The sequence below is a fragment of the Eubalaena glacialis genome, chromosome 3 (assembly GCF_028564815.1).
Source record: "Eubalaena glacialis isolate mEubGla1 chromosome 3, mEubGla1.1.hap2.+ XY, whole genome shotgun sequence".
NCBI classification, from domain to species: Eukaryota; Metazoa; Chordata; class Mammalia; order Artiodactyla; family Balaenidae; genus Eubalaena; species Eubalaena glacialis.
The window spans coordinates 78,268,096-78,276,387 of NC_083718.1; the positions used below are offsets into that span (position 1 = coordinate 78,268,096).

The 8,292-nt window shown below is 44.0% G+C and overlaps 1 non-coding gene across 1 annotated transcript; it reads left to right on the top strand.

Annotated features, from left to right (window-relative positions):
* Positions 1-7,994: 7,994 nt before the first annotated feature.
* TRNAR-UCU (transfer RNA arginine (anticodon UCU)) lies at positions 7,995-8,068 on the top strand. The gene has a single exon. It is a non-coding gene; the product is annotated as a tRNA-Arg (tRNA).
* The last annotated feature ends 224 nt before the right edge of the window (positions 8,069-8,292 follow it).

Below are 8,292 nucleotides of genomic sequence, written 5' to 3' on the forward strand. Positions count from 1 at the left end.
AATCAAATGAGTAATTCAAACCCCAGAGAGGTACATTTAGGTGCCCTTCGGTGCCCATTATCACATAGTAAGTTGCAGAACTGAGATTCAAACCTTGGTCAATCCTGACTTTAAAGTCTGTAGTTTTCCAATTGGACCACTATGATTAGTCTATTTTTGTAATTTTGGATAAGTAATTTAATTTCTATGGTCATGAGTTTACTAATCTATGTAATTACAGATGGAGAGGGTCGACAAAAATTACAGACTACAGAAATATAGAAAATAAAGAGCAAGCATGCACCCACTTAGCATTATCAGTTTAATCTTCAAATCAGTTTTTTTTTAATTTATTAGTGTCATAAGAGCATGTGGTAAAAATTCAACTGATGCATAAGGTTAAAAATGGAGACTTAATTATTTTAAACTCTTTTTCTATTTTGAGCCTTCAGTGATTCTGGGAAGAGTTTATTCAATACTTTTGATTTTTTAATTTCTCAGTTAAGACGGAATACTAAGCATGTTGGTCTTCCCTCCCCTTCCCCACACGCACTGCATAGGGCGATACTGAAGATTCTAGAGTGAATTGGTGACACTATAATAGAATAAAAAGGGCGCTGAAGTTTATCACTGCTGTGTGTTATCTAGGAAAGTTGTTAAGAGAGCAAATCCTGAGAGTTCTCAGCACAAGGAAAAATATTTTTAAAAAATTGTATCTGTATGAAATGAATGAGCGCTGTATTTTCTCTAAGGATTGAATCTGTTAAAATGCTTTTTTCGCTTACCTGTTATTTGATGTATTTCATTAAAAGATGTTTGATGTTTTCTGACTCCTACTTTTTTGCACTAAAGTAGGAGTCAGAAAACCTAGAATTGAGTGCCAGCTTTGTGAATGACTAGTTGACTGATCTTGAGCAAGTTATTTTATTTATCTGGATATCAGATAAATGTTTCCTGTGTTTTGACTTAAAGTAACTGAAAGGGGAGTGAGCCACTAAAGGGGAGCCCGTAGAGAGCTGCCTTACCCAATGCTGCTGTCTGTCTTCTAAGCACCATAGCCTCTTCCTCCGCCCTGCGGCTCTTTCCAGACTTGCCTGGCCCTTCTGTCCTTCCCTGGGCCACCACCCTGTGTGTGCAAAGGCGGGGAAATGTCTCAGAATCTCACTTCCTGGGACAAATCTTACAGGCAGCCTGTGCCTATCAGCAGATCTCTTCTGTGGACAGCTGGCTGGAGTGGTGGCAGAAGTCAGAACACGGCACCGGTGGCTCTTTGCCCCACCACTTCTGAGCTGAGTGACTTTGGGCAAGCCACTTAATGTCTTTTTTTTTTTAAAGGTTGTGTTATTTATTTATTTATTTTATTCATTATTTATTTTTGGCTGCACTGGGTCTTTGTTGCTGTGCGTGGGGCTACGCTTCGTTGCGGTGCGCGGGCTTCTCACTGTGGTGGCTTCTCTTGTTGCAGAGCACAGGCTCTAGGCACAGTGGCTTCAGTAACTGTGGCACGCAGGCTCAGTAGTTGTGGTGCACGGGCTTAGTTGCTCCATGGCATGTGGGATCTTCCTGAACCAGGGCTTGAGCCCGTGTCCCCTGCATTGGCAGGCGGATTCTTAACCACTGCACCACCAGGGAAGTCCCAAGCCACTTAATGTCTTTGATCAAAGTTTTTCTTTGTAAAAGGAGGATAACGATAATCACTTTTTCCACAATCTAGGGTCGTTCTGATGATAAGATGAGATAAAGAATTCCAAAACCTTTTATCATCATTATGACTACTGTTAATAATGTTTCTTAGAATCGCAGACAGGTAGCATGAGGAAGGACCTTGAAAATTCAGCTACCACCTTTTAAAGGAGGAGAAGCTGAGCCTGAAGGAGATTAACTGGCTTACTCAAGGTAAAATGCTTTCCCTTGACCCTGTTTTCATTGTGGGGACTGAACACTCTTTAGGACAGACTTTAGAAGGCCCAATCCTCTGTAGGCAGTGATAAACTGTTGTGTAAGGATAAACTGTATATAGATGTTGCTATGGTTTGTCAAACAGAAGGTCCTTATGTAAGGACAAGTTTAGATCCTGGGATTGAAACTTTCATGGTTGTACTTTTTTGTTTAATTAAACTGATGCATTGTAAAAGATGAGTACCTTTCTTGTCTGGCCATTGTGGAGCCTGCTTTATTGTGTTCACCTCAAGGTTCCTTCCAGGCTGAAAGGGAAGTGGAGCTGAGGTAAACGAAAGAGAAAGAAAGCTCAGTTTACTCCTAGTATTAGGCAAAACCAAGGTTCTTGAATCCCTTGGCCAATGACTACAGAATAATTGGCCTTTTGAGGATCCATCTTCTAATTCTTTGGCCTCTGTCCTAGAACATCTGTCCCTTTAAGGACCAAGGGCCCCATGGTCACTGTGAAGATTAAGGATCCTGGTTGCCAGCCCATCCCTATGGTAACTCAGTGCCGTGGGGATTAGCAGGACCCTATTCAGGGTCTCCCAGTTTTAAAGCCAGTGGTGCACGGAGTCCCAGGCAAAGAAGTAAAAGAGACACAGGTGTGTTGTAGAGACTGGAAGATTCCAGGATGTCTGGAGGTGAACATGGTGAAGAAGGGAAGGACCAGCAAGTCATTCTGGACAACCCTCAGAAATCTGGCACCGTATGGACTGGGTAGGAGGAGATTCAGAACAGGTACTATAGACTGAAGATTTAAGAAGGAGAAGAGATCTGGGCTGAAAAGATGGGAGGAAAATAAAGAGATCTGGGGAATGAGATCTAGAGGAAGGAAAAAGCCTGAGGATGAAGGAAAGACAATACCAAGACTCTGGAGCCAAGTGACAGAGTATAATGATTTAGGGTGAGGGTCGAGGAGCTTGGGGGCCTGCGAAACTCAGAAAGTCTTCAGGATGGTGGCTACGGGGACAGAGACAGAGAGGAGCAGTGGGCTGAATCCGGGAAAGACCAGGCACAGTGAGTTTGGGCAATAGTCCTTAGAATAGATGAATCCAAGGGCAGATGAGAACAGGTAGGAAAATGGCCAAGAAATTGAGCCTTGCAGGGGATAGGGACTGGGTGGGAAAAGATTAGGGAATGTCAACTGCAGAATGTGGGAAGAAGTGAAATGAACACGAGTGAGGAGTGGTGTGGGCAGAGGGGGAAGGGACATTTTAAATCAGGAAATGACTAAGGTTGATGTACCCTGAGGAAAAAGGAGAAATTGATGGAGATGATGAGAAGAAACTGTAAGAAAACACGACGGGGGAGTTAGTACTGAACACACAAGAAGGGGATGGCTTGGGGTTAGCAATGGAGGCATAGAGACCCTGGATTTTATTTTATTTTATTTTTTTTAATTAAAAAAAATTTTTTTAACATCTTTATTGGAGTATAATTGATTTACAGTGGTGTGTTAGTTTCTGCTGTATAGCAAAGTGAATCAGCCATACATATACATATATCCCCATATCTCCTCCCTCTTGCGTCTCCCTCCCACCTTCCCTATCCTCTAGGTGGTCACAAAACACCGAGCTGATCTCCCTGTCCTATGTGGCTGCTTCCCACTAGCTATCTATTTTACATTTGGTAGTGTATATATGTCCATACCACTCTCCCACTTCGTCCCAGCTTATCCTTCCCACTCCCCGTGTCCTCAAGTCCATTCTCTATGTCTGCAAGACCCTGGATTTTAAAAAGAAGAAAAGGCGTTGAACTAGAGAGGAAATACCAGAAATTAATTCATTTTGGGGGGAACATTTTCCAGCAAATTCCCAGAAAGATCTGGTGGGACATATCGACTCACTTCCTCTTCTTTTGTTAGACACTGCTAGCTGCCTCATCTTTTTTGACCAAACAGAGAATTCATATCCTTGGAGACATGCCCTCTTGAACTTTGTAGACAGTTTCCTAGAGAAGGTTGAGAAAGATGGGAGATAGAGGCAACCAGGAAAGGCAGATTCTATCTCCAGATTCTTTGGCATTATTTAGACTCCCGTAGGAGGTTGACCCTGGGTGGACTCCATTGTGACCTTGACTAATCACTGGAAGTCCAGCCCGTTGTCAAGATAGATTGGTTCTAGGTCTACCTTTGGGGAAGCTTGAGAGGGCTGGGTAACCCAATGGGACTGGGCTAGACATGGAATGGTTTCTGAAAGTTGGATGTGATGATTAAAGCAAAATTTGCTCAGTATTTGTTCTCCTTTGGCTTGATCTCAGGCTCAATTATTACCTGCATTAACTCACTTCTTTCTGCTTAGAGAACAGGAAAAAGACGAGGATGGAACAAGCAATCTTCAGTCAAGCTCCTTGACTGAAGAAGGAAGGAAATAGAAGGCTTTAGGAACATAAATGCTTTATTATCATGGGTTAGAAAAATGCATGAGAGGAATAGACAAATGACACGGAGCAAGGCCCAAAAAGGATGCAATATCTGGAAAAGAACTCAAGGCCTTTTGCCAGCCTTATGGATATGTCTCTGCTGCCCTTCTTTAAGGGGTAGGGAGTTAGGAGCTGAGCATCTGTTACTTCTGCAGAATGGGCCTAGCCCCACAGGCCTGACCTTGCAAAACACGTTTCTCAACCTCCCTGGGAGGTGCTGACAGGAGGAATGAAGTGGGCTGACTTGTAGGGGTGAAAAAGTAAGAGGGAACTTTTAGTCATTAGGGACACTAGAAAATGGTATATGGAAACCACTTCTGGAGGATGTGCCCACATAGATGTGAATGAATAAGGTTTGGAACATTGTAGGGACTGAAAGATGAAAGTATAGTGTTTAAAGGCTGTGATATCCAAATGACTATTACACTGTCTTACTCCATCTAATATCCCTTAGTATTTAAAACATGGACTAGTTGGTATAAGTACCTTTAGGGAAGCTGTCAGCAGGACCACAGTAGGATGTGGGATTTAATTGTATTTGTTTCTGGGCCAATGCGAGAATTTATTTTGGCATTTATCATATGTATCCCAGCAACACTTTGTGAATGAAATAATGTATGAGCATCACCAGTGTGTCTGTGGGGTCAAAGGGTGGTATTCAATTAGAGGCATGAGTAATGCTTGAGTCACAGATCTTTGGAGAATTCAATCAGTACAAAATTTCTTTTGGAAGGAGAATGTACTCATCTTCTTAAGGGTTTACATAAACACAAATGACCTACCTAGTTTAAAAGAAGAAAAAAGATGTACTCTCTTTAATCATTTTGAATGGCTTAACCTTATCTTTCCTGCCCCTTTAAAAGCTATCACTTTCTTTGATTGTTTCCCTTCTTATTTTTAAATTAAAACCTAGTTGAGAGACAGTATTCACACTTATCAAGAAGCTTTATCTGATTTATGAATGGAAAGTGAAATAACAGATGTCAGAGGGACATTCCTTATTTGATAAAAAACCCTTGGACAAAGTCCAAGGGTATTTTTATTGATATAGATTGTAAGTATAAGGGGTCCTGGAAAGACTCTTGTTGAGGAGGGGTGTTTTTTTTTGAGAGAATGGAGAAGTTGCTGTGGGGGTGAAGGGTATTTGAGAGGAAGGAGGCAATCCAGGCAAGATAGTCAAGAATTATAACTCATGGGACAGAGGAAGGAAGGGGACAACGGCGTGTACCATGAAGTCTCAGATCATCTTTCTCAACAGCATTTTTTATTTGCCTCAGTTTATAAGGAGGAAATGGAAGATAGAGAAGATAAGTCATTTTCCCAGGGTTTTGAAGCAAGTAAGCTGCACAGCTTGCTACTGAAGCTGGATCTTTCTGTTTCCAGAGTTACAGTCTTGGTGTGAACTTGGAAAATGGACACCTTATTTGGTGGGTAATAAGACTGATTCCATCTTTTCCTGTAAGTCTTTCAGAGTTGTTCCTAGATTAGAATTTGCCTACAGGATCCTTGAGGGTGGGACCATGTCATTATTATCTCTCATCATTGTATCCCCAGCCCCAAGTGAGAACATTACGAACAGCGAATGAAGGTCCTGGAGGGAGTTGGAGAGCTGGGGCTCTTCATTCAGGTTGTGGAGAACACATGATCTCTTAAGGTAGTGAAGCTTTGGGCAAAACTTGGGACTGATAGATTTCTTGGGTGTAGGGCTATATCGTTATGAAGAGCAAAGGATGTGTGTCGTGTCTCAGAGAACATGGACAGAGCCTGGTGCGAAGTACCCTGAGAACCTAGGCTTTCCTATTCCTTGTGCCCAAGGGGTTCATGGCTGGCCTAAGGGTTGAGCTTCCCTTTACAGGCACACGGATCTCCTGGTGAATTCCTTGACTTGACCTTGCTACTAGCCACTCAAAGTAATACAATCTCTGGCCAGCATGGAGTTCTATGTGTCAGGTTCTTGGAGTTGTCTAGGGTAAATGTATTAAGAATGGCCTATAATGTGCCTCCTTGCTTTAGGTTTGTAATATGCATAATCTGTTTCACTTTTCTGAGCTCCTATCTCTAGGTCCTAGATGGAAGGCAAGCTTGACTGGAGTGGCTGTTTTTCCCCAGGTGTTAGTCTTCCCCTTTTATCCCAGCCTGACTGAATCACCTTGGTCCGTTCTCTCCCAGATCCCATCGTTGGGGCTATAGGAACGGATAGGGAAGTGTGAGATATTGCACTAGGATGTAGTCTGAGAGTTACAAGAGCCCTTAAAGATTCCTCTAATTGAAGCCCTTCATATTGTCATATTGTTCTTCACTTGGCCATCACCTAGATCTTGAGTTATAATCGGAGTCAGGTGGCAGTGCCCAGAGCCGTGGGCCCTAAGAAGCACACACTGAGGGAGCAGGAGGGGAGTCTGAGCCGGCGCTTTGCTCTTATTGCAACCTTTTGAGTGGGAGTGGGGTCCTGAACACTGAATCAAAGTCTTCAGATCAATGCATTGTCCCCTGATGTATCTGGGAATCAAATAAGATAAAATGAGCTGAAGGTGAGGTAAGAAGGGCTTAGATTAGACTTTCAGAAGGACTGGCATAGTGGAAACAGTGATTATGGCATTGTCTTCTCTAGGAGGCTTTTAAAAATAGGAACTGTGTTACTGGGTCTGGGCTGGGTATGGAGGTCTTTATGTATGGTTGTGGAGGGATGGTCAGTTTGATTGTCCTGGGACACGTCTAGCAAGCCCAGACAGCTGAGAAATCCTCATTCTTTAAATGAGACAGTCCTGGAAGGAAAGAAAGGCAGACTTGGAGCTGGGGAAGGTGGGGGAAGGGAAGCAGGTATTCGTGGAGGGCTGCTTGAAGACCATCTGTATTTCATTACAGAGCTGCCACTCTCACCCTCTTCCCTGTGTATGCTCTCCCTCCCTCTCTCTCTCTCTCTCTCTCTCACTTTCTCTGTCTCTCACACACACACACACACACATACACACGCACTCACTGCTGCTCCAACTCCACTCCCATCCTTAATTCTAGTGAAGATGCTAAAGGAACATCATGTCAGACTCCCGTTACCTCTTCCCCAGACTCGACAGATACTGCTCTCAAAGCTGAGAACTGGACCAGTCTCCTGGAGCCCAGCTTCCCCGCTAGCCGCTGCTGCCATTCACACTGTTTCTTTACGGAGGCAGCTCCTTTGTCTCAGGGATCGAGGGTTTTCCTGAATCTCCCAGCTTTACCCAGCCCCTGTGTGAGAATAGCTGGAATGGGATGAAACCACAGCGAGGGAGAGGGGTGGAGGTAGAGAAGGCTTCAGTTTTCTCTGCTGGGCTGGGTGCGCTCTGCTTAATTAGCATGAGAATAGAAAGGCATTCTCCCTATCCTCCCTTAGGGATGGAGAGGAAAGAAGAGCAAAGGCTGTAGCTCTGTCCTACTCCATCAGAGATTCTGGGACTGGGAAAATGACCACCTTCACATTTCTGCAATCCTCTGAGGACCCCAGGACCCACGGTATTGAGAAAAGCTTTGATGGAGCCGGCTGGTAGATCTCCACTCCAGATTTTCCAGCTGTCCCTGTCCCCCCACCGCTCAGAGAGCAGGATGCTGAGATGGCTCGGTGATGCAGAAGGTATGTGCTTTTTCAGTTCTGGTGCTGATGCTGTGTGTGTGGTGAGGTCTCTGTGGCGCAATGGACGAGCGCGCTGGACTTCTAATCCAGAGGTTCCGGGTTCGAGTCCCGGCAGAGATGGTCACCTGGCAGGTACCTCTTTTATTTTGTATGCTGTCATGCTAGGTCGATAATTATATTTATTCCTTCCTGGGGCTCTGGGAAGAGAAAGGAAACCCCTTTCCTTGGGAATCCTGGACCTCCCCTCTTTTTCTGTCTCCTCCTTCTTTGTTCTTTCTCTGTTCCTCCCTTACTAATTTTCATTGTCTAATGAAGGCTCAGATGTCTGCTGCATCTCTCTGCTC